This window comes from Micropterus dolomieu, linkage group LG15, assembly GCF_021292245.1.
Source record: "Micropterus dolomieu isolate WLL.071019.BEF.003 ecotype Adirondacks linkage group LG15, ASM2129224v1, whole genome shotgun sequence".
NCBI classification, from domain to species: Eukaryota; Metazoa; Chordata; class Actinopteri; order Centrarchiformes; family Centrarchidae; genus Micropterus; species Micropterus dolomieu.
In genome coordinates, this window is record NC_060164.1 from 20,154,856 (window position 1) to 20,179,697 (window position 24,842).

At 44.1% G+C, this 24,842-nt stretch overlaps 1 protein-coding gene and 1 long non-coding RNA gene across 2 annotated transcripts in view; one reads left to right on the forward strand and one right to left on the reverse strand.

The window, feature by feature from the left end:
- The window catches only part of LOC123983944 (equilibrative nucleoside transporter 1-like), a 43,710-nt gene extending 37,234 nt beyond the window's left edge, over window positions 1-6,476 (reverse strand). The window contains exon 1 of the mRNA XM_046070406.1: window positions 6,331-6,476. The gene's annotated coding sequence lies outside the window, so the exon portion shown is untranslated. The remainder of the gene's footprint in view (window positions 1-6,330) is intronic.
- Window positions 1-22,710, forward strand: part of LOC123983945 — a 31,530-nt gene extending 8,820 nt beyond the window's left edge. The window contains exons 3-5 of the long non-coding RNA XR_006828334.1: window positions 22,020-22,133; window positions 22,210-22,255; window positions 22,333-22,710. This is a non-coding gene — a long non-coding RNA (uncharacterized LOC123983945). The remainder of the gene's footprint in view (window positions 1-22,019; window positions 22,134-22,209; window positions 22,256-22,332) is intronic.
- The last annotated feature ends 2,132 nt before the right edge of the window (window positions 22,711-24,842 follow it).

The window sequence follows — 24,842 nt, forward strand, 5'->3', positions numbered from 1 at the left end:
GGTTGTCAGGCGGGAAGGATAGGTAGAGCTGCGTATCGTCTGCGTAGCGTACACAGCACATCAGATGGTGTTAACAGTATCAATGGTTGGTAGCGGCAATCTGCAGCTAAAGATAGCAATGTGGGAGTAAAAGAAGAAAGAAAGTAATGCATGTATGTCTATGTATCTTCTGCATCATATTTACCTTGCATCATCTAGACTGTGAAATAAAGACTGTTAATTATAGATAATGTTTTAAATTATATGCTAAACAAAGCAGAGACTGTGGTTGTCTAGAAAATAAAAAAGTCTAGTCAGGTTGAGTAATGTTTTCAGAATCAACAAAACCACAAACCACAAAATGGGTGAGTTAATGTGTGCTTGTGCATGTGTGTTTTTCAAAGATGCATCCAAATTTACACACAGTTTACGGGCTCAAAAGTAATCCTCTCTGGGATACACAGTAGCTTAGCCAACCTATTCTTCCTTCAAAATCTTGGCGGTGCAGACTTGAACCAAAGAGGAGAAACAGACACATACCATGACTGAAAAATTAAGTTTTATAAAATGAGTGGAGGATGTTTTCATGTCAGCAGTCTTTGTTTCCTCTTTTCTGTCTTTCATTCTGTGTCTGACTCCAAATCTTCCATTTTGATACTTTTCAATGTGCTTTTAAGCTCACATTGTTTAATCAACTCAGTGTCTGTGTGTGGTCTTGGCTCCTTCTCACACAACACATATCAGTATCAAAATCATCGCTGACCATTGTTTTCTTTTTTTGGAAAACCCTTCCAAAGGCTTAGTCAGAAGCATGCAGTCTAAGCTGGCCAAAAGGCTGAGGTCTTGGATTAACTAATGTCATTCTCGTGAGTTGGCAACATTTTTAAGCAACACCACAAACCATTGTCAATGACTGCAATATTGGTCAGAAATATCGCAATTATATACTTCCCCCTATCTTAAAGCCTGATCTTGACAGCATCTTACTCAGCAGCAAACTTCTCCAATTCACACTGAGATCACATGCCACCCTCACATAACCACGTGTGACAGTAAAGCCACACATGCAACAATATCTTCCCGACACAGATGACGCCAAACAAGACAGGCTCCAACTCAGCATCACCACGAACAATCCTAGACAGGAGCCTAATTATTTTGTGCCAAAAATGTGACCACAGCTCCAGCCCGGGGAATTAGGTTACATGATTTATGTAAATGCAAATGACCAGCACCAGTGCAGGAAATTGTGTGAACTTTATGTGTCGAGCTCGACGGTGAGAGAGTTGGTCAGGGTGGTGGAAGATGAGAGAGTTCACATCCCATCACAGGTTTAGCTTACTGTTAATTGTGACCACAATCTTTCTCTAAACCTTAATCACACCATACGCCATTCGCACGTATTGTAGAAAGCAAGAATTTTGTCACTTGTGCTTTGTTGACATTGGCATACCGTTTAAAAACCTGTTTTCTTTTCTTTCTCCTGTTTCTCCAAAACACATTTTGTAGGAACATTTTCAAGTGAAAACCCCTTTCCTTTGCAACGAGCTGGACTTGCCTATTTAATGAAGCTGACATTACATATGTTATTAGCCCCCTCATTTGGGATTTGGGAGGGGAAGTGCTGCATGTCCACACCAAGAGCATCTGGAAATCCATTTTATTTCACAGAAAAAAAGTAATGCATCACTTTCTATAGTGATTTTCTGTTATGTCTGAATAATGTCTTCAGTTCAAAATCATGTTTATAAGCAATTTTCATGAAATTCTGGAAAAGCCATTAAGTCTCTGGGTGACTTAATGTGTCTTTTGAGCTGCTGGAGAACAGAACATTAGGCTTACAACTTTTGGCAGTGAACATTAAAAAAACCAACTAATTACACAGAAGGTAAAACAGGGTTTTGTAGAATCGTTCAATATTGACCGTCTGTCAATGTTGCAAGCTCTCACTCTGGGTGCGTCAGGACCAAATGGCAGTGACCCAGAACCTACGTATTCCCACAGAGACGCTCAATAGATACACAGTAACACGATTGTATGTCTCCTACAAAATACATAATTAACAGACCTCTCCATTATCTGTGAAAGTGTAAAACTGTTACTATCAGAGACTCTTTATTTCAACACTTTTTTGGATTGTACTGTATTCTGTTCCTCAGTAAAAAGCTGTTTACTTCATTGTGTGTATGCAGTGTACACAGTGCCTGAAAACCATGACGCCACTAGCAGAAATGACGATGTTCCAAAGTTATTTGAAAGTTTAAAATGGCAAACATATGTTTGATTATTCCAAGGAGTTTCTTTTAGTCTTCTTGCAGAAACATTAAATCAAAACCACATTTCACATCTTTTATTGTGAAATGTATTGTATTCATTTTTCCAGTGTGATGAAAACAAATCTGTGTGAAATGTGTTGTTAAAAGCCAAACTGACCCCAATTCGCCTCCTCTAAACTCAACAAACTGTGTGTGTGTGTGTGTGTGTGTGTGTGTGTGTGTGTGTGTGTGTGTGTGTGTGTGTATAAGATATTTTATAAAAACAAACCTAAGCTTATTTACTTAATGGAAAGTTAATGAGACCACATTCCAATGTGTTTAAACTAAACTGACCTGTAGCAAGAATTATTTTCTGAACAAATATGCTCCAAGTATTTTAGCTTTTTTTTTTAAATCAGCATTTTCTTTCAGACAATTATAGGAGCTCTCTCAATTCAACCATCCCTTTCTTCATCTACCTTCCCTCCATCTTTTAGGCCTCAGGCTGGTTTACGTGAGAGAACATGCAGACAAACTAAACATCTGCACAGACCACACACACACACTCAATACAAATAAATAGCTCTGAAACAATAAGTTGACCAACTGAAGAATCAATCTAAAACTATTTTTGTAACTGATAAATTGGTTATTAGTAGATCAGTCATTAATCGCAGCATCTCTATTTGCACAGCTGTGCTTTGAGCTAAATGATAACATCGTCATGTTAACATGTTCACAATGTTTAGCAGGTAATGTACAGCTTCTAGGGTGACCAGACGTCCTGAAAATACGGGAAAGCGCCGAATTACGAGCAGTTGTCCCGTCTCCTGTCCTGTTTGTCCCGAAAATTAGACCAAACGTGAGTTTTGATTAGTTATAGCCTAATAAAGTTACCAAATTTAAAGGTGTTGCCCACAGATGGGCACTGTTCTGGCTATGCATTGGCAGAGTACTGTCAGGGTTTCGTGGGTGAGCGCAGAGGAGGTGAGCCCAAACGCAAGACACTGGAGCAGAGACTCAGTTCAGGGTTTTTAATCCAAATGTCAACAGGTAAACAGGCTTATAGGCAGCTGACTGGAAGATCCACACAGGCAGACAGAACACTCTACCAGACAAACATGACTGAGTGTAACACACTACAACGACTGGACAGGGAATGAACAGAAACACCAAACATTTATAAACAGGGACGAACAAGCAGGGCGGGAGCAACACAGGTGACCGGGATCAGGGCTAATGAGGCAGGCAGAGAGACAGCATGGAAAACAGAGAAACAGCAGGGGGGAACAGAGAGACACATGCAAAACACAAGACCATACATTAACTGGAACTCAAAGTATTTAGTGGACAAGCAAGCAGAGTAATTACTGGGGGAACAGACCCAAGCAAACAGATCACAAATAAACTAACACCAACAAGGAACACAGACATAACTCAGAGCAGACATGGGTAAAGCAACAATCTACACAGAAGTTCACAGACCTGTTCGTTGAGACTGAAAGTAACGCCCACCCCCAACTCCCCTGTCCCCTTTCACCTTTTCTCATCTGGTCACCCTATCACCTTCTTAGTTTAGTGTGTTAGCAATGATAACATCGGTAATTAGCACTCAACACAAATTATAGCTGAGGCTGGCAGGAATGTCTTGGGTTTGCAGGTATTTGGTTATAAACCAAAGAATAAGACACATTCAGATTTTTACCTGGTTGTGTCACTAAAGGAAAAGTCAGAGGCTCACCACTGTCACTGCGCACCATGTCTGCAAAAGTTAAAATATTTGTTGAGATATTTCACTCTAAGACCAAGGTGATGGCCGACCAACATTGCCATCCATAGAGTCGAGATGCTAGCATGGCTAAAAAGACAAACGTTTGCTTGTTCCAGCTCTCAGACGTGATAATGTTTTTATATTATTGTTGATATTTGAAAGTTTTGACTCTTGGTTGGACAAAACGAGCAATCGGAAGATGTCCACTTGAGCTGTAGGAAACCGTAAAGGGCATTTATCATTATTTTGACATTTTATTCTCCACAATTAATCAAAATTATTGCAGAAATAATCAACAGATTCAGTGACTGTCTTTTCTACTTTTCTGCTTTTGCTTTGCCCTCAGGAAATGTCCCTGATTCACCAGTACTCATGACCTTGTGTGCCAGAGGGCATCTATCCGTAAACACAATGACACTTTATATGATTCAATCTCGGTCACCTGGCTTCAGTCAACTCCATCATATTACCCTGCTTCCTACTTACGTGCTGTTACCTCTGTCTGGTTTTTAGATTGAACTTTCTAATTATACTTTTTAAGTTGTCTCAGGACACGAGGTCCTAGGAAGAGATCAGGTGATCAAGAGAGCTGCTAAAAGGGACAATACGACTGGGTTAATGTTAAAGCAGAGCTGAATGCTGATTAAAAGGCTAGAAAGGGATACACTTCATCTGTAAACATGGCTGTGTCCAGCAACTTGTAGCCTGCGACCTCACTTACTGGACTTCTTTCTATGCGCTTGTAAAGACCACGACTGAATCATGGATGTCACATTGGATTATTGTCATTATCGATTAAACGATCCTTTATTTTTTAATAATTGTTTAAAGAGGAATTCTACTGATTTTTGCACATAAAGGCCAGTTTACTACTAACACGGAGTCGTTCTCAGCCTGTAAAAACAATGTTTTGCCATGTCTGAGAAAACACACCCAGATGATGTCATAGTGATGTCATTAAGGTTTGGGCTTAAAACCTCAAACGTATAACCGAACGCCTAAACACAAACTGGAGGCTTGGAGACTGAAAGATGTGGATGTTCACCAGGCAGGAAGGACCCAACAAAGATGCTACTATTAGTTGCATTATGGGAAATGTAGGCCAGTATAGGGGAGTAAAAGTCAGGAGGCTTTTACAACAGTTTTTTTTTATCTGTCTCCTCCCACTTTATGGATGTGCAGATTAAATTGCTGAAGCACTCTCTTATTGTTTAGTTTATAAAATGGCAGACAAGCTTGTCATGCAGTTGCTTATTTTGTCCAAACAAAAGTTCAAATCCAAATGGCTTCAGTATATAATGACATAAGATAGAGAAAAGATCTAAATCGTTACCCTGGAGAAGCATGGTAGATAAACAGTTAACAAGTAATTATTATTAAGACTATCTAATCTCCTGATACTAAACTATTTGATTATCAATTAATGTTTCCACACTTGGCAACCTGGGAGTCTTGAACCTGAGCATCTTGAACTTTTCTTCTCTAACGCTGCTCGCTGCATATGAAGACTGACATCAACAGAAACACCTTATCACTGTGAGAATAGCAGCTTTCTCAAAGCCCCAGGACCGCTGATAAGCAAGCAGTTTCAAAAGTTATCAAACACACTCCAACAACATTGTATCAAGCACACTGAGAATTTGAAATTGTGTGTGTGCGTGTGTGCAGTGAAAACATATAGCACCAAGTGTTTACATTATACAGTAGTGTTTTTTTTTTTAGCTCAATGGGGTTTATTCTCAGAGCTCTTTCATGCTGTCCCCAGCTGTGGAGTGTGTGTGTGTGTGAGGTGGATCTATATTCTCACACTGTCACCTGCTGTGATGCCTCAACTCATACTGTGTACATGTCTCAACCTCTGGCCCAGAGAGGCTCAGCTTTCAACTTCCTCCGCAGCTATCACAACATGCATGCTAGATTATTAACAGAAAGCGATATTCCAGCTCTTAAAATAGTCCAATAAGGCAGCAGCATACATGCAAGTGTGATATCACATATCAAGTGTAGCTATCAGCAAATGCCCTTAGTCACTGGCTTACTTTCAGCATTGTGCGCTGTTGGAAAGGTGATGCGCACTGCGACTTTGTGACCATTTGACCTTGTCGCCGTTTCTGGTGGAGCTACAGAATCGGCTCTTAACTAAACAGCTGCATTAATCGAGTTGTCGAGGAAAGAGTAGCCTATCAACGTCCTCTTTGTGGACATCCTTTCCACCCTCCCCCCAAATCAACCCCCCCCCCCTTCAGTATTTTTGGCAGGCTGTGTCAACAGTCTCAACACTGTCCTGTACTTTCTAATGCCGACGAATGAGAAACACAGACTTACCCGCACACAACCGGCCTGCGATGCGCTCACATCTGAGCAGCACGTCGGTTCGTTGGCAACAACGGTCATGCATTCATACGTCTGTTTTTCTCTCGTCTCTTTCAGTAGCAAAACTCAACTCAACGCTCCGCATTCACCACAGCTGGCACAGAGAGGCGAGCGGCGGGGGGTGAGGCAGAGGGGGGTGAGGCGGGGGGGGGCGGGGGGGGTCTGACTGGTCCAGATTCGACAAATAGCAGACCAGCTGGTTACTTTGGATTTTTACAAATAAGCCGCCAGATTATAATCCTTTTAAAACGTGCGTCAGAGTCCAAAGCCAGATACTGGGTCAGAGAGGGAGGACATAGCTCGTCCAAAGGTCTTTGTTCATGCAGCAGTATGATGCTCAGTGACTCTGTAACACCACCAATACTAATTTCAGATGAACTGGCAATAGAGCCTGAGTACAGCAGGAGATGTAACACAACAGGGGCATAGCTATATGGGCCCTAATGCACCAAAGGGGACTCTGTTATAAACATCTGCCACCAGCCACTCATTCATTTATTGATCAGCTATCAAGCAATTGGAACTATAAAGCAGTCAGAGGAACATATAAATGGCATTTCTTAATGTGTTTTGCCAGACATATTTTGAGTGGAAACGTAATGAAATTGGACCGAAAATTCCTGGCAATGTTTGTTTTGGGTATTTTTAGATTACATTACACATTTTTTGCGGAATTTGTTTTCTGCAGAATGCAAGGTGTAGGGCAATGGTCAGCGTGGGCAGTTTGTGTACAAAGTTCAGCACTTAAATACAGGTGACCGGGGATTTGCAACCTGATTCACACCTGTGGTTTAGGCCACAAAAACACTTTGCCTGAAGTTAGGTCAACATAGTGTGAGTTAAATGTTAATAAAGAAAACACAATGCGTCTCACTGCTTGAGCCACTGACTTAAACACCATGATCTGTGCTGCGAGTGCCTACACACTAAAAACTCCTGGGTTATTTCTTCAACCCATTTTCTGTGTTAGTTGTGTTGGGTTCAAATTATGGGTTATTTTTTCAGAGAGCAACCATTTTCTGGGTTATAGGGCAAATAATTTGACCCAATTCCTGGGTTGTTTGGGTTTCTGGGTTATTTTTCAAAGAGTAACCCATGTTCTGGGTTATAGGGTTGACTTCTCTCTCTCAAATTCAAATTCAAATTAGATTTATTAACATGAATGTATAGCAACCACCCCGCAGTTGTTCTGGAAAACAGTCGTTTGAAATAACCGTCGCTTTGCGTTCGATCCGTTTTGGCCTGTGCTTCTTCGGTGCAACTTTGTCATGTATTGAAGGTCAGCGAGTATTTTCAGTGTTGATGTTGAAAATTGGAGTGAAAAGTGGAGTGAAAATTCCCATGGCTAAGTTACTATGTTGAGACTAGCATTAGCCGTGGTAAATCTGTGGTTGCCATGTACATCTAACTAGTTTAAAGTCCATGTAAAGTCACACATGACATGACACAACCAATGTTTGAAGACTTTAAGCTTTAAGTTCAATCCAGTTATTGAATGTTGTCCAATGTTTGAGAGTTTTTTATTTTTCTATTTTTTATATAGAGTTTAATTTAATGCAATAAAAATGTAAAAGTGGTTGAAGTGTGTAATATTGTCACAGTCATCCCTAATCACATCTTCCTTTGTTCTGTTTTCCAGCCACCATCTGTTTCCATGGTTTCAGTGATTTAGTTCATCTAAATCACCTGTGTTTAGTTAATTAATGACAGAATAAGCAGTGCCACTGACTCAAGGAAATTATTTTCCACTTTTAAAGCGCTACTAAATCCTCTTCCACCTCCACCACCCACAAACTTGTCTGCTTATACCTTTGCTGCCTTCTTCACAGGCAGAGTGGAGGCTATAACTAGCCAATTCTTTGAAACACTCAAACTCAACCATTGTAGCAGTCCTACTACATCTTTTCCTCTGCCCTTCCAGGTCAGTGGTTGTTCACTCTCCTCGTTTACTCCTCTCACAGAGAGCGAAGTATCAGAACTCTTGACCCGTAGCCGTCCAACTACATGCCCACTGAACCCGATTCCTGCGAATCTCCTCCAAGCCATATCTCCTACTGTGGTCCCAACAATCACTCATGTGATAAATACTTCTCTGGCTTCAGGAACCTTCCCGACCACTTTCAAAAGGGCTCGGGTTACACCCTTGCTCAAAAAGCCCTCACTTGACCCAACTCAAGTTGAGAACTATCGACCAGTGTCTCTTCTACCTTTTTTATCCAAAACAATTGAACGGGCAGTATTCAAACAGGTCTCAGAATTCCTCTCAGAGAATGACCTCCTAGATCCATATCAGTCTGGTTTTAAGAATGCCCACTCTACTGAAACGGCTCTTCTGTCTGTAACAGAAGCCCTAAGGTCTGCTAAAGCTGCAGCCCATTCCTCGAAGCTTATCCTGCTTGACCTATCACCTGCCTTTGACACAGTCAACCACAGGATCCTGCTATCTGCTCTCTCAGCAATGGGCATCTCAAGTAAAGCACTCCTGTGGTTCGAATCCTACCTCTCGGGTCGTTCCTACAATGTTTTGCGGCAAGGACAATTATCCTCCTCCCACTGCCTCTCCACAGGGGTGCCCCAAGGCTCAGTGCTTGGGCCCCTTCTCTTCTCAATTTACACCACCTCACTGGGGCCGATCATTCGCTCACACGGCTTCTCTTACCACTGCTACGCAGACGACAAGCAACTCTACCTATCCTTCCCGCCAGGCGATCCCACTGTTTCGGCGCGGATCACGGACTGTCTATCAGACATATCAGCATGGATGAAGGCTTGCCACCTTCAACTAAACCTCTCTAAGAATGAACTCTTGGTCATTCCAGCCAAGCAATCTATCCACCATAACATCAAACTACAAATTGACTCCAACCATCACTCCAACCAAGGTGGTGAGAAACTTGGGTGTCATGATTGATGACCAGCTGTCCTTTTCAGACCATGTTGCTACTGTCTCTCGGTCATGCCGCTTTGCTCTATACAACATAAAATAGAATAGAATAAAATCAGGCCCTACCTCACTCAGTACGCCACCCAGCTTCTGGTACAGGCCATGGTTATCTCTCGCATCGACTATTACGTTGCCCTCCTAGCAGGTCTCCCAGCTTGTGCGGTGAAACCCTTACAAATGTCTCAGAACGCAGCAGCGCGTCTGGTTTTTGATCAGCCCAAAAGGACTCATGTCACTCCATTACTCATCACCTCCACTGGCCCCCCGTGGCCTCCAGAATCAAATTCAAGTCACTTATGCTATTTTCTGAAATAAGGCATACTGACATAGTAACCCAAGTTAGGTTAATTTTGACCCAATTCCTGGGTTAAAAAGGGACCAACTAGTTTTAGTGTAGTGTGTGACAGCGGGTCACACACTACACGAGCTGACAGCGGCTCTGTCACCCGATGCTGGTCTCCAAACCACATTTTGTCAAGAAAACACACGTGAAATGTGAAACAGGAAATGACGCGAACCTACAGACGAAAGCTGTTGTATGTTATTATAAAGATAGCAGTTATAAAGACAAAAAATATGCGTGAAAGAATGGATAAGGACATGCAGGTAGCAGAGATTGTCTGAGCTACAGAGAGAGCTGGAAGTGAGTAAAAAGTGTTTTGCAGTGAAAAGAGTAGTAGTAGCTGCCTGCTCTGCCAGCTGCCTGCTCTCATTGGCTGGATGTGGATGTTGAGTCGGCCGACTCCTCCAGATATTTGACATGCTAGATATCTGGCAGACATCGGCGATGTGTCGGGGAGCCGTTTTGATGCATCGTTGTGTAGTTCACACATAACGAGTGGTGACCGCCAATCAGCCGCTGATTTACCCCCGATCACAGCCTGACAGTCACCGAGCTCGCCACCCGGCAAATCGGGCTAAAAATCGTGTAGTGTGACCTAGGCTTAAATCATGTCAACTTTATTACACACGGGACTTGAACCTCAGTCTCCTGAGTGAGAGTCCTTAGATTACTTGGCACATCTGTTTAACAGATATGCTCTGTATAAACAATTAGCAAGTTGGCAGATGTGTTAGTTTAAAAATGCAGGCCTGTTTGTAGTTATGAATTAGTGAGACAGGGTTGTTCAGAGAGCACAGAAACTGACTAATAGCAGACAAAAATGCATCAAAACAAGGCTCAATTTGTGAAATACACGTACATAATTGTGTTGTTGACACCCACAATTGGTCATATATATATATATAGTATCTACAACCTGGTTTTCTAAACAATGGTTCAGTAAATAATAATCAGAGTGAGATGACTAACAATATTTACTGTGAACCTAACATGTTCATATAGAGTGCAAGCCAGTAAAGAGTTGTTCCCTGATGCATGCAAATGCTCCGTACTTGTATAGCGCCTTTCTAGTCTTTTCGACCACTCAAAGCGCTTTTACACTACATCTGCATTCACCAGTCACACACATTCATACACTGAGCCTAAGTGCTCAAACGGAAACTAACATTCACACTGGCGGAACAGCCGCCAGGGGCAATTCGGGGTTCAGTATCTTGCCCAAGGACACTTTGACACGCAACCAGGGGAGCCAGGGATTGAACCTCCGACCTTCCGATTGACGGCAAACCCGCTCTACCTCCTGAGCCACAGCCGTGTCACATCAGTGAGCAAAATTAATACTAATTATTAATATCAGTGAGGTGTGGTGGTACTTCGGCAACAGTCTTGAAGGGCTGCTTAAAGTTTTACATGCCACCAGATGTCACTGTATTGGCTGAATAAATGCTTTTCTAATATTCAGATCAAAATATTGAAGACAATATTTACTTGTGGGGATCCTTGATTTTCTATTAGAGCAGCCCAGATTATTATGCCATGGATTCAAATGTAGCAGATATGTCAACTAAACAGTCTGTAGTAGTATAGCAAAAATAGGTTTCAAGATTAGCAGTGATGTTTGTGCCAAATTCAACCTACCCTATGTAACATAAAAGTATGTGTGTTGTCAGATTTTGCCTCCTAGGTAGCAGGAGTGAAAATTAGTTATCCTCAATATTTCTTGCATTCTATTTTCACAATGATAAAGACAGATGGAGAAAAATGAAATACAAAATAGGATTTAGCTTTTTTTTTAAGGGCAACTATAATGTTTTATTTATTCATTTTCGTTAATTTTCGCAAACAGCTTAAAAAATAGTACATAGAGCTGCCGTAAATGGGGGGGAAAAAATCTCCCAGGGAAGCATACATTTGACCTTTGCCTGCCTCTCCATCCCGTAAGCCTTTGTTCCTCCTCCCCTCTATGTGCGCAGTCAATACTGAACTGCATCATCACTGACTCAGACGTCAATTTTGCCTCACCTGCTGTTACCCTGCTTGTACCACCCGTGACAGGAAGTAAGTCGGGCAATGCTCATTATGTTTGTAACACACTAACATTTAAACATCAGCATCAACCAACCGATTGTTTTGCAGAATACATGGAGAAAGTTAATTTGTCACCAACAAATGAATAGACTTCGTTCTCCTATATGAGACATGTGAGAGAAATGCAATATTTCACAAGCTTGCATCCCAATGTAAACAAGGTAGCAGATGTGAGGCATTACTTGATCCAGGGTATGTGAGAAAACAACTGTGTTGGAAATCTCCCCACAGCAGCAGCATCAGTCATTCTCTCTGCTTTTAATAGCAGAGTTCCGCGACGCATGAAAGGTCCAGCCTGTGATTTATATATACTAGGATTAGCAATAGAAAGTAAACAGTAAGGAAATTATATCATCTGGTCTTCCTCAAGGTTTTCCACAACACAAACTGCCTTTGAATTAACACCATGGACCTAAAACATCTACTCTATGAATGCAATTACATGCACTGCAAAGTAAAAACACATATCTGGATTAGTATTTGAGTATCAATCCAATAAACTCAATCCATTTCATCAGTATTTGAGGGTCTATCCAATAAACACAAGACATTGAATAAATGTTCCTGCACTTTGACCGACAGTGTGTCCTCCCAACTCCAACAATTAAAATATACTGTATGTGAAAATAACTGTAATAAAGTTCAGCTTCACCGATAACTTATTTCTCTTTCCCAATGCCCTGGATGTCCAGATGTTTGCTGTCCTCTTCCAAACTGAACCCACCCCACTGAAGATTATCCTGTCAGATCTTCCCCTCCATCCAAAAACTCCACTGGATCACCTCCATCCGCACCTGGGCGTAGATTTGAATTCCTTTAAAATACTTTGGGCTCACTTGGTGCTGTGCAGAGGTGCGTGAGGGAGTTACTCAATGACCCAGTTATGCAACTTAGGGTCGATGGAATTCCTGTTAGCTATGTACCAGCGAAATTCCTTGCAACAGCTTGTCGGTGCAAAATGTCACTTTTCACACAGCCTTGCACACACATGAACACACACATATAGAAACTGCCAATCCTGATCACATGTGTTAATCTATGAGACACAGCCTGACCCACATAAATAAAATCCCTCCAGTTCCCTTTAGTAAGTTTTACATAATTTTACTTCACAGAAGATTAACCGCTTGCCCTCTTTTTTCCCGAGTAAACTCTGGGGCAATTTTCTCAAATAGCCATAGTCTGATCAAAAACTGCTGCAAGTACATACAGACGAATATATAGTACAGTAGTCTAAGACATGGCTAACATGTGGGAAACTGTTCTCCAGTATCCAGGGGTCTTGGCTGGTGATCCTGTGTCTTTAGGGGGGTTTATGTAACCAGATTAGGGTAGTTGGTTTTAGTCCTGAGGGTCACTGAGGCCTGAGTAGCTCTTTAGCTTTCCAATCTAAAATTCTAATCGCCCCGAAGCAGCTTCCCAAACACAGAGATTCCTGAATGAGCTCCTGTTCTGTGTGAGGTTGTGAGGCCACCTGGGAGAGATCCAAGTTGATTTTTGTAGGCCTTTATGGTCCTTTGATGGCACCAAAAAGTCACGGATGAATGGCTCAAAAACCGGGTGACTGTGTGAATGTAATTTTGTGGCTGCTTTTCTACAAAAATAAGAAGTAATTAGCAGCTAAAATAAAATCTTTGAACAACACTGGAGCTGAGGGGTTCAGAGCCTTGGACAAGATCTGCAGAGCCGGTGGTTATAAATTGTGACAGTCTTCACTGGGATGCCCTTTAACTGAATTGGCACTAATATTATAAGTGTCAGTGACTTACAAACACTTTCTAACAGCTTAGTTCTCTGATAAAAATGTTAAACACATTAAAACGGCAAAATATCTTGTTTTGTTTAATAATTTAGTAGTTTGTAGTAGTCTCTCGTAGTCTGTAGTAGTTTGTACACACTCTGAGGAGCCCTCACTGACTTGCTGAATATATGGATTAACAAATGCTTCCACACTGCCACCTACTGGTAAACTATATTCCTCTCAGACCAGATAGGCAGATGTAAATGTTAATTCAAGTAGTTGTCAACAACTGTAACTCCTCACATGTGGAGATTGATGTATAAACAGATGATGAATGACAATATAGTAAAACACAGTTATATACGTTGTTGTAGCTCCCCCACTGTCACTGACTCTTGTGCCCCCCACCACCACAACTCACAACTTTGAACTGGTTACATTGCAATAATTCTTTTTTGCTCATATTGTGAATTTTTGCACATTCCTTTAGTTAATTATCCTGTTTTTTTGTATTATTGTATTAGTTTGTATACTTGTACATTTTTGAACTCTTTACTTTTTCTATATTTACACACACCAACGCAAATTCCTTGAATGAATGTGAAAATGTACATGGCAATAAACCTGATTCTTATATCAATTCTTATAATAAATTCTGATTCCCCTTCGAGGGAACTCGAACAGTGTCGGTGACGACACTATGGAAACGCCTCTGGGCGTGGCAGGGCTGAACTATGAATGAAACTACTCCAATCCTATTGGTGTTACTAGAACGGTAGTGTGTGACGGCGTAACCGGAGGGGTATATAAGCACGCCGGCACACAGGACACATTAGCTTCTTTCTATTCAGCAGGCACTCTGGCTATGTTTGGAAGCTCCATCATCCTACCTGAAGTCGCGGCGGCTCCGATCCTGGGGATCACAACGCGAGATCGCCGAGGGTGCCGGAACGGCTGAGGCCTTTTTCCGGTCCTCGTCCGTGGAATCCTCCTCCCCTCGTCTCCGATCGGGAGCCCGTTTCTCGGTTTCTCCCACTCGAGGGGTGAGTCCGGAGAGGCTTGCACGATCTGGCTCTGAGGAGCTAGATGTGCTTAGCATGGAGAATTACTTTGGGGAAACAGAATGTCATCAGCCCTTGCCAGGATACGAGGAGTTGTTAGAAGTGGTGACGCGGGCCGTGGCCAAGCTGCACATTGATTGGCCACAGGCGGTGCAGCAGACGAGCGGTTTCTGCAACACCGAGCGCCACCCCCCGCGTCGGCCCTTACCATTTTTTCCGGATCTACACAACTCGTTGTGTAGATCATGGAACAAACCCTTCTCTGCATGGCTGTCTACGTCCCCCCGGCTGGATTAAAGCAACGTGACGGAGATCAGACAGCACGGCTACAGAGCGATGCCACAAGTGGAGGAGGCGCTGGCTAGCTACCTCTCTCCCAACCTCGCCTCAACGCCGGCGCTCCCCACCAAGCCGTGTTGGATGACATCCGATTTGGTGGGCAAGGCCTACAGGGCAGCGGGTCAAGCTGGTGCTAGCCTGCACACGATGGCTGTCTTGCAGGCATACCAGGCCGATCTCCTTCGGGACTGTGACGTAGGGGGAGGTCCCTCTGAGGAGCTGAGCACTGAGCTCCGTAGAGCGACGGACTTAGCTCTCCATGTGACCAAGGAAACGGCCCGTTCCATCTGCCGATCCATGGCGGCTTTGGTGGCTACGGCGCGCCATCTGTGGCTCAACCTCTCCGGCATCCAGGGGAAGGAGAGGGCTTTTCTCCTGGATGCGCCCCTCTCGCCTACTGGCCTGTTTGGCGAAGCAGTGGATGCTGTCGTCAACAGGTTCCAGCACGCCAAAACTCAGGGGGAGGCGTTTGAGCGATATCTCCCCCGCCGGTCAGACTCAAGGACCACGACAGCTCAGGAAATGCGGACGCAGCCTTCGTCCAGCACCTACCACCGCAGCCAGAAGCAGAGCGTCGCTTCACGGGATCCCCCTAAACCAACCTGGGATGCAAGACGGCCTCTTCGGGCCCGGGGGAAGAGGTCCTGAGACTTCGAGTAGAATCTGCTGTCCCTGAACCAATCTCTGAGGAGATTCAGGTTCAGGATGCTTACCATCCCCACCATCATCAGTCACATCCAGTCCGAGGATTGGTTTGTCACAATAGATCTGCAAGACGCTTATTTCCACATCTCCATCCGTCCCTCTCACAGGAAGTTCCTGAGGTTCGCCTTGGGGTGTAAGGCTTACCAGTATCGGGTTCTTCCATTCGGCCTAGCACTATCTCCCCGCACGTTCACCGAATGCATGGATACAGCTCTGGCCCCGTTGAGGCTCTAGGGCATCCGCATACTGAACTACATCGACAACTGGCTCGTCCTGGCCCAGTCTTGAGAGTTAGTGGTTCGGCATCAAGATGTCGTCCTCGCCCACCTTCAGCGTTTGGGGCTGCGGCTCAACGCGAAGAAGAGCATGCTGACGCCCGCCCAACGGACTACGTTCCTAGGGGTGGTGTGGGACTCAATGACGATGCGGGCCCACCTGTCTCCTGCACGTGTCGAGTCCATTTTGTCCACAGTGACTGGAGTGCAGTTAGGCCGCGCCATCACTGTAAAACACTTTCAGAGGGTGTTGGGTCTCCTGGCATCAGCGTCCAGTATAATACCTTCCGGGCTACTGCACATGAGAGCCCTGCAGTGGTGGCTAAAATCCAAGGGATTCTCCCCGAGGGGAAATCCGCTCCGTCTGATACGGGTTACGAGCGGATGCCTTCGTTCCCTGTCTGTATGGAGGAAATCTTGGTTCCTGTCCCAAGGTCCCGTGTTGGGAGCAATCTGTCGCTGAACAATTATTTTGACAGACGCCTCACTCACGGGATGGGGCGCAGTCACGGCCGCTTCGCGAGAGGCTCCTGAGAGGAGCATCATTTCTCTTGGCACATAAATTGCCTGGAAATGTTGGCGGTTTTCAGAGCTCTGAGGAGTTTTCTGCCCGCCCTCCGCGGTCGCCACATCCTTGTCAGAACCGACAATACGGCAGTGGTGGCCTATTTGAATCACCAGGGGGACTGCGCTCGCACCCATTATTCTAACTGGCACATCAGATCCTCCTGTGGTCCCAGCAGAGACTGCTGTCCCTCAGAGCAATGCACATCCCTGGAACCCAGAATCAAGGAGCAGACCTGCTGTCAAGACAGGGGTTGAGGCCCGGGGAATGGAGACTCCACCCCGAGGTGGTGGATTATTATTATGCGAAGAATTCGGCCCCATAGACGTGGACTTGTTTGCGTCCCGAGAGACGGCGCACTGTCCCCTGTGGTTCTCCCTCTCGCCGGTCGGCCAGGACGGCATCAGTCTACTACTAGTAGCCCCGTTTTGGCCGGCACGAGTGTGGTTCTCAGATTTAATATCGCTCCTCGAGGGCCCGCCCTGGCAGGTCCCTCTGAGGAGAGACCTGCTGTCTCAGGAGGGCCAGATCTTTCACCCGCACCCCACCCTGTGGCAGCTATGGGTCTGGCCCCTGAGGGGGCGCAGTTCCTAGAGACGGGCCTGACGACAGGAGCAGTCGAGACGCTGCTCAGCTCCAGAGCCCCGTCCACGAGAAGGATGTACGGCCTAAAGTGGAATGTGTTCACCACCTGGTGCAGAGAACGGGCGGTGGACCCGGTTACCTGCTCGGTAATTGTGATAGTGGAGTTCCTCCAGCACTGTTTCTCCGCTGGCCTCTCCCCATCCACGCTCAAAGTGTATGTGGCTGCCATTGCAGCATTCCACGCCCCTCTGAGTGATGGGCCCTTGGGGAGGCTTCCGCTGGTCGTGAGCTTCCTCCGTGGAGCCCGGAGGATGAGACCCCTGACTTGTTCCAGGGTTCCCACCTGGGACCTGGCAGTGGTTCTCGAAGCGCTGGCTGAGGCCCCCTTCGAACCGCTGGAGTCGGCTGAGGCCAAGCACCTGACCCTTAAGATGACCTTTCTACTCGCTATCACCTCTCTGATGAGGGTGGGGGATCTCCAGGCACTGTCGGTGTCTCCCCGATGCCTGGAGTTTGCCCCGGGGAGGGTCAGGGCCATCCTGCACCCTTATCCAGGTTATGTCCCTAAAGTTCCGGCCAGACTGGCAGGGTCCACGGTGCTGCAGGCATTTCATCCCCCACCTCTTGTGACGGCGGAGGACGGGAGACTTCATCTGCTCTGCCCTGTCAGAGCACTGAGTATTTACACTCTGAGGTCTTCCCGGTGGAGGAAAGCAGACCAGTTGCTGGTGTGTTTCAGGTCCCCCAAGGCTGGGCTCCCCGCTTCTAAACACACCATCAGCAACTGGATCGTTCAGACTATTTACCTGGCCTATCAGGTGCGTGGTTTGCCTTCACCTATGGCCGTAAGGGCGCACTCTACTCGAGGCATGGCGGCTTCTAGGGCCCTAGAAGCCGCCCTGCCTTCTGCACCCGGCACCTCTCCCCCTAGTCGTGGCGTGAGGTTCTGCACGCTGGGGGCAGGCGGGGTTTCGGTGTGGGTATCTCGTTCCCATAGTGTCGTCACCGACGCAGTTCGAGTTCCCTCGAAGGGGAACGTCTCAGGTTACGTATGTAACCCTTGTTCCCCGAGAAGGGGAACGAGACACTGCGTCGGTCCACCACACCTCACCCGGCCTGGAGTGCCTTGCTTCATAGAAAGGGCTAATGTGTCCTATGTGCCGGCGTTCTTATATACCCCCTCCGGTTACGCCGTCACACACTACCGTTCTAGTAACACCAATAGGATTGGAGTAGTTTCATTCATAGTTCAGCCCTGCCACGCCCAGGGGCGTTCCCATAGTGTCGTCACCGACGCAGTGTCTCGTTACCCTTCTCGGGGAACAAGGGTTACATACGTAACCCAAGACGTTCTCTCCAACGTTGTAAATTAGTTATTAATTACCAGTTTTCCTATCAACATTGTGCAATGTTGGGCAAAGGGCTTCACGTTTGGTGGGCGTGTCAGAGTTGTTACCCAACCAGCTGCAACACATTTGTAAACACAGATGTGGTTAAAAATGCAGTAAATAATAATAATAATAATAATCTTTATTTGTAGAGCACTTTTCAAAAACAAGTTACAAAGTGCTTTAAAAAGTGTAAAGACAATAATACCCAAAAGACAATAATACAAAAACAATACAAGATAAAAGCATGAAAACATTGAAAAGACTAAAATACATGTTTAAGATAAATATAAAATAAGTAAAACAGAATAAAATAAAATGGATAAAATGAAGTCAAATAAGATCGGAAAAGGCTCTCCTATAAAAGTATGTTTTAAGAAGGGACTTAAAAGAGTTCACTGACTCAGCTGACCAGGCTGTTCCAGAGCCTCGGGGCCCTGACAGCAAACGCTCTGTCCCCTTTAGCTTTCAGTCGAGACTCTGGCACAGACAACAGACCTCTGCCAGAGGATTTCAAGGTACGTGCTGGTGTGTATGGGACTAAAAGTTCAGAAATATAACAAGGCGAGAGGCCATGAAGAGCTTTAAAAGTGATCAATAGAATTTTAAAGTCAATTCTAAAACATACTAAATCATACTGAAAATCATCTGCTTGCATAAACACGTGTGTTCAAGGCACCACCGTTTCTGTTTAAAAATATATGTTTTGCTACATTTTGTCCGCTGAATTCAGCCTATATCCAATGGTGACGTCATGGTCCTCCAGTTGCCCCCCTCGGTAACGCCACGCCCCCTTCACATTTCAGCATCATTTGGCGCCAAAATTTCGTGACCTACGAAGCTCGGACGTCATCGGTCACGTGGAATATTATATATATAAGCGACAACACACGCTTTTAGAAAGTAAAACGAGCGTCGACGTCGCGTACCAAACGTCCCGTCATTGGACTGTGGTAAGTCCGACTTTGTTTTCAACGGAGAGTGGTGGTGCGGGAAGGGGATTACGGTAGTAATCTTTACTCATTACCATTGACGGCAACATTGCCCAGCCCCATTGCTCTAAAAGTTGCTCCGTGTATCATCAGCTTTACGTGACTGAGTTGATGGCTAGCTTAAATGTGCCGTTAAATTGAGAAGCTAAGTAATGTCAAACTAGACGTGTTAGCAAGAGATAACGTTCACATTGTCATCTTGGAAGAGTCATTTTGTTGTAATATTTGTAATCTTCCATATTTCAGTTAAAATGTCCAAGTGTGAGGAGTTTGCTAACGTTAAACAAGCTAACTTTAGCTTGATATACTGTAGATATCCCTGCCGAAAAACTCGCATGAATAAGTAACTTAGTAGTAAGTAGTGTTACCTTACTGATTTACTTTCACAGCCCTTTCAAAAGTGTTTTTGGCTGTCATGTAAGCTAGTTAAATTAATCTTGCTTTGTTTTCCTTGTATGTTGCTCCTGAAATGTAAGTTGCTTTGGATAAAAGCGTCTACCAAATGAGTAAATGTAAAATTGACAGTCTTTTCTCAGTAATATTAAGTGAAAGAAAGATTTCTATAGGTGGTGATCTTGACAAACTGTTATGTTTCTTTTAGGGATGGGTACTCACTGTTCCCCATACATTCATTTATTTGTGGGGGCTGGCCACAGTATCAATGCTGACCGCCACATATTGATTTTTTTTTTTTTTTACTAGCGCGTGCTCTCTCTCTCTCTCTCTCTCTCTCTCTCCCCAATTCAATTCAGCTTTATTGTCTCGAATGTGTAACAACATTGCCAAAGCATCATACATACAGCATAAGAACAATCAACCCCATACATTTCATTAAACAAGTAATTAAAGTAATGAAAGTGTATGTGTGTTTAAAAAAAAGAAGAAATATTAAAAATTGAAATAAATAAAACAGTAAGTGTGTGTGTGTTTAAAAAAAGTATATATTAAAAATAAAATAAATAAAACAGTAAGCGTGTTAAAAAAATTAAATAAATAAATGAAACAGTTTTTTTTGAAATAATTAATTGATTAAAAAAAATAATAAATATCAAATGATCAAAATAATAATAATTTGAAAATCTGTACAATTATTTGTCAGTCTGAGGTTCCATTGGTTGTCTTCACTTCATGGCATGGGGAGACATATTTTGCAGCAATTATTTCACATTTCTCTGGCATTTCTCCCAGTAAGTGTCTGTGTGGCTGATATGAATTGGAATTCGGGGTATATTTGGGAAATGTTTGCAAATGTTTTTGTGTTTTATATTTAGGGCATGAGGTTAGAAAGTGCAGCTCTGTCTCTACCTGTCCCCTGTCACACTGGGAGCAGAGTCTCTCCTCTTGTGGTAGCCAGCTCTGTCTGTGGCAACTCTTTTCTATGGCCAGGCTGTATGTTGTCAACATTCTTCTTAGTTTGGGACATTTTATTGTACTCAGGTAATTTGCCAGTGTGAATTCTCTTTTTAGGTTCAGATAACATTGTAATTTACTTTGTTTTTTGGTCATTTCTTACGCTCTTCTTACAACCCCTACGCTCGTTAGGCCTGCTGTAAGTACATGCAATAAAACCTTCACGAGTAAAAAGACCAATACTTTATCAATACACCTGTTTGTAAGGGAAATCATCTCTGTCCTCAGTCTGTCATCCTGTAGACTGCTATTTACTAGCACAGCTAATGTTAACTTGGCAATTACCCAAATATTAAAAACAAGCTAAATAGATAGCTGTCTGTCTGCAGCCTTAAAATTTGACACATTGTTGTAAACTTAGCTGCTGGCTGAGACAATCCAGCTGCTCCTCCATCTAACAGGTAATGTTACCTGCAGGCAGTGAATAACAGCAGAGGGGAGGAGGAATGATATAGACTGAGTTTTTATTCTTTCTAAAAATCACTCAGTATTATGATGTAAACATTAATGTTGCTGCTCTAGAAACTGCATTTAGCTGTATTTAAAATATTAATCCTATAAACAATTTTAAAACAACCAGGCAGCTAATATGCACACTTCAATATGTGTTCATTTATTGTAAGTCATGTTGTCTCAATATATAATATTGTTATCACACATTGAATATTTTCCTCATACTGTGCAGGCCTACCTCATGCCCGTTGGGTCTGGTCTTGCCAAATAACCTTCACCAAATAATACTAGGGTATCGATAGTGGTATCGTAATAATTGGCTCGTTAAGCAGTCTCAATAAGGGTATCAATAAAAATTAACGATCCTCATCCCCAGTCCTAAGTGTGTGTAAACCAGGTCTGCATGCTGATAGCTAATAAGCTATGATAGCTTCCTCCATGTTGGACTCCGGCTGTCCGTCCAGTCAGAGCTCACCTCCATCAGGTTTGCTGAAGTCGAGCTCGACTCGAAGCCTTTGTGCAAATTTTCTAACCTCGCGTGTGGGGGGGAAGCATGAGGCGTGTCAGGAGGACGACGTCTGGCAGCTCTTCTACCTCACCCCCTCCATCTACACCGACACACAGATCCATATCTGAATGTTTCGATCTCTGTTCAGTTCCCAGATGAGACGCTGCGGAGCGTTTAGCTGCTCAACATGATCGTAGCTGTCATTGCATCTTCCACCTGTCCTTGCATCTTCTTGTGTCCACAGTTTAGTCTCTAGACTGGGAGACCTTCGAGCAGTAGAGCACCTGGCAGCTGTTCCTGGCTCACAGCATCCCCCTGGAGACCATCATCCCCATCCTGCAGCACCTTAAATATAAAGGTGAGTGGTGTCCAGGAAAGGGTCCCTGTCCTCCAGTCTGATCAGTCCTCTGACTCCTTTATCTTTGTGTTCCTAGACCACCTGGAGGCCTTGTCCTGTCTGCGGCTGCTCCGCAAAGAGAAGTATGACAGGAACACACCTGGACACTCGTCTTAGAGACTCCTGGGTCCCCATTAACGCCTCTGTCTGTGTGTCCCAGGCCCAGTGAGGAGATGGTGAAGATGGTCCTGAGTCGTCCCTGTCACCCCGAAGACCAGTTCACCACCAGCATCCTGAGGCACTTGGCGTCCGCTGGGAGAACACATCAAGGCCCAGCTGATCAAGAACAACCTGCCCCGCAAGATACAGAGGCGAGGACAAACAGATGAGGACAGACAGAGATGGACAGACTGAGATGGGTGAGGACAGACCAGACAGGTGAGGATTGAGGACAGACTGGGACAGGTGAGGACAGATAGAACTGAGGTGAGGACTGATGGGTGAGGACTGTCTTTGGGTACCCGTTGAACAGGGGTTGTGTCTCCATCCTCAGTCTTCGCAGTTCCTGCAGTAAACTGGGTCAGCTCACCCTGGAACAGGTCCTGGAGCTCATGGACAATCTGAGGCTGAGCAACACAAAGAACAGCTGTCAGTACACACAGGCTTATTGATCGCGTCAGGAGAGATTGATCTGAGTGATGTTGTGTCTGTCTCTGCCAGTCTTCACTCAGACCCCGTTCCTTCAGCTCTGCAGCACATTCACGCCAGCTGTGACGAGGTATGCACGCACTCACACACACTGGGCGACAGGTGACATCACTGCGGCGGCTGATGATATCACTTCCTCCTCCTACAGATTCAGCGACCTGTTCGCCCTGGCGGAGGAGTACGAGGATTCCCAGACTAAGGCTGCGTCCAAAAAGTCTTTTTTGCTTAGGAAGGTTCCTAACTGAGTTAAGTGACCCAGAAGTATTTCATTGCCAGCCATCATAAGAGCTGGTCAAATTCTGTAAAAGCTAAGGAAAGGAGCCTCAATGCTTCCTTTCATATCTCCTTTAGCATAGGGTACACCTGACCATCCTTTACGAAAGGAAAGGAGAGAATGCCGTCCCACAATTCTATGCGGTGGCAACATTTAAAGTGACGCACGTTCTCAAACAATAAAATCCATCAACCACATTTTACAAAATCCCTGCAATACAGACGCTCATTATGATTTATGATCTCACAATTTCCTTCTTCCTTTGGTTTGGCTTCTTTTCTTTTGGCTTTGCTGTAATCAGATGCTGTTTCAACACCATTTTATGTTTCAGATTGTTGAAATAAGCTATAAAGTGCTATATTAGAATTTTCTACAAAAAGTCAGCGTTGACCACATTATCAACGCTGACCGCCACATATTGATTTTCGATTTTCTGTTTTTTGTACTGGGCTATGGCTAAATCGTATTAGATCACAGAGACGCGTGCAGCGTATACATTTGCTCAGCACCTCCTCTCGCTCGGTCGGTCTCTCTGTCTCTCGCCACAGGTACTCTGTCATTCTGTGGGAAACACTGATTACTGTTTACATACAATAATTGGGATTCATGTTGATAAATACGGGTGGGCAGGAGGGTGAGTGTGAGCATTCTCAATGTGTCAACCCTTTCCATTATTTGGTGACTGTTACCCTATCTGCCTTTTTACTATCTTGATTATGAAGATTATATTCCACTGTATTGTCCGCCTTTCGATGGCCTGTATTAAAACAACATGAGTCACAGTGTCAGAGATGCGCTTTTTGTAGCCCATCTTCAGAACATTGTAGTTTCGTCACGGCAGTAACATCCGCCGTCGCACAATAACGTTGCTTAGAAAAGAGCAGTCGCATTCTCTTAGACATGCTTTCTTCCTAAGTCCTTATGAATTCTCCTTCACATCTTTCCTTGACTTCATGACGTTTTCCATCGAGGTCAAGGAAAGGTGGTTAGGAAAGGAGATTTTTTTGACAGCCCAAGCCTCCCAAGTCCCGCCATAAGGCTCCGGTCTGCTCACCTGACTTCCACCCACCAACTAAATGATGGTCCCATTTAGATGAAAATAGACCGGAAAATCTCGGGAGGCTTTAGGGAGCGGGGCTACCTTGGGATTGACATGTGTCTACGTGTGACCCAAATATGGTACCCCATGGATGTTCAGTCTGTGTTCAGGACAGAGCTGACACACTGTACTTTAACTGCCAGAATATTTTCCTCCTCTGAGATTCACTGTCACTTTCTGTCACTCGGACAATCAAACACTCTAATACCTCCAGATTAAAGGAGCTGCTCTGATTAAAAAAAAAATATATATATATATATATATAATTAGTAGATTTTGAATTGAGTAGAAGTAGTGCACAATTACATTTATTGAGTAAAGAATTAGTGGAATTTAATTTTAAGCATCAGGGAATCAATGTAATTTTAGTATGCCGAAATTAAATGTTTTTTAAAAATGTATTATATTTAAGTTGAGGTTTACTGAAATATTGTTACCACTGCTTAAAAAGTTTGAGGTGATCACTTTCCACAAATATAGAGGATTCTGAACACATTTGGGTTGACAGTGTATTCAGAAAAATATAGGATGTGACAGTATATCTCACAATCCATGTTTGCTGGGATTGGTTGATCTCTAATGTCCATGCAAACTAGCCATGATCAGTCACCCTGTAATTGGTTTGTTGTTCATATCGCACAAGTATGGT